Consider the following 2,091-nt stretch of genomic DNA (forward strand, 5'->3'; position numbering starts at 1 on the left):
TGTTGATATTGTTTTTTTTTTTTAATTGGAGTCTAATTGATTTACAGTGTTGTGTTAGTTTCTGCTGTGGAGCAAAGTGAGTCAGTCACGCATGTACATAAATCCACTCTTAGATTCTTTTCCCACATAGGTCATTATGGAGCGCTGAGCAGAGTTCCCTGTGCTGCACAGTAGGTCCTTACTAGTCATCTGTCTTACACATAGTAGTGTGTATATATCGGAGAAGGCGATGGCACCCCGCTCCAGTACTCTTGCCTGGAAAATCCCATGGATGGAGGAGCCTGGTGGACTGCAGTTCATGGGGTCGAGAAGAGTTGGACATGACTGAGCGACTTCACTTTCACTTTTCACTTTCCTGCATTGGAGAAGGAAATGGCAACCCTCTCCAGTGTTCTTTCCTGGAGAATCCCAGGGACGGGGAAGCCTGGTGGGCTGCCATCTATGGGGTCGTGCAGAGTCGGACATGACTGAAGCAACTTAGCAGCAGCAGCAGCAGCAGTGTGTGTGTATATATATATACACACACATATATAAGGCTTCCCAGGTGTTGCTAGTGGTAAAGAACCCATCTGGCAGTGCAGGAGACATAAGAGATGCAGGTTTGATTCCTAGGTCAGGAAGATTCCTTGCAGGAAGGTATGACAACCCACTCTAGTATTCTTGCTTGGAGAATCCCATGGACAGAGGAGCCTGGTGGGCTGCCGTCCATAGTGTTGCAAAGAGCGACTGAGTGATTTCGCAGCAGCAGCAGTGTGTGTATGTTAATCCCAATCTCCCAATCCATCCTTTTTCTCCTCTTCCTCTGGCAACCACAGATTTGCTTTCTACATCTGTGACTCTATCTCTGTCCTGTAAATAAGTTCATTTGTACCATTTTTAAAGATTCTACATATAAGTGACATCACATGTTTGTCTTTTTCTGCCTGACCTACTTAACTCAGCAGGACAATCTCCAGGTCCATCCTTGCTACTACAAATAGCAGCATCTTATTCTTTTTCATGGCTGAGTAATATTCCATTGCACATGTGCACCACATGCTCTTTAGAATGTGGAATGCTTCACAGATTTGCATGTCCTTGCCCAGGGGCCATGCTAATCTTTGCTGTATCATTCTGGTTTTAGTATATGTGCTACTGAAGCAAGCGCTCTCTGGATTTTTTTTTTTCCTAAATATTTGATGTAAATGGAACCATACACATGTGACCTTTTGTGGCTGGCTTCTTTCATTTAACGTTTACAAGAGTCATCATGTTGTAGCGTGTGTCACTATTTGTCAGAATAACATTTCATTGTATGGATAGACCACATTTTATTGACCTGGTCATCAGTTGATGGACATTTTTTTGTTGCATTATTTCCCACGGATCCCTTGGCATCCTCCCCTGGGCTGTATGTATCCATGTACAAACCCCTCACCTTGGTTATACTTTACTGGACTTTAATCCAGCTACCTTGGCTCAGGGAAAAAGCATTCTGAATAAGGAAATAAGCAAAACCTTTTTTGCAAATTTCTGCAGTTGGCCAAGCTCCCCCCATGCCAACTGCCCCCTCCCCTTTTCAATATCTGACTCACATCAAGTGACTCACGGTGCATTTTCAGTAGAACTGTCTTCATGCAGGGAGAACCGAATATTTGTTATCACGGAAAGCTACGAAGAACTAAAATATGTACTAGCAAAGCCCATAGGCCCAGGGGATTTACTTTTCAGGACTTGGTATTAAATTCTAGTGGGCTTCATACAAAAAAATTGAAGACTTTATTTTAGGTAGATTTTAAATAGAGGCATAAAACTGCTTTCTGAAATTATATAAAATATTTCATTTCTCTTTACATTCCCGAGGTCTATTTGATGAGCACAATATTTTAGAGGAAATTTCATAGCAATTTTATTATAAGTATTATATTAATAAGTAAAAGCATCCCTTCTTCCTTACCCCACTCTTTTTTGTTTTTTGGCTATGCTACATGGCTCATGGGATCTTAGTTCCCCAACGATATCCCCAGCCACCTCGGTGAAAGCACAGTGTCCTAACCACTGGGATGCCAGGGAATTCCTTCCCTTCCCTTGATAAAAAAAAATCAAGCTAAC

At 42.1% G+C, this 2,091-nt stretch overlaps 1 non-coding gene across 1 annotated transcript; it reads right to left on the reverse strand.

The window, feature by feature from the left end:
• Positions 1–1,043: 1,043 nt before the first annotated feature.
• LOC138093616 (U6 spliceosomal RNA) lies at positions 1,044–1,147 on the reverse strand. The gene has a single exon (XR_011146123.1). It is a non-coding gene; the product is annotated as a U6 spliceosomal RNA (small nuclear RNA).
• Between the last annotated feature and the right edge of the window lie 944 nt (positions 1,148–2,091).

The sequence above is a fragment of the Capricornis sumatraensis genome, chromosome 1 (assembly GCF_032405125.1).
Source record: "Capricornis sumatraensis isolate serow.1 chromosome 1, serow.2, whole genome shotgun sequence".
NCBI lineage: Eukaryota > Metazoa > Chordata > Mammalia > Artiodactyla > Bovidae > Capricornis > Capricornis sumatraensis.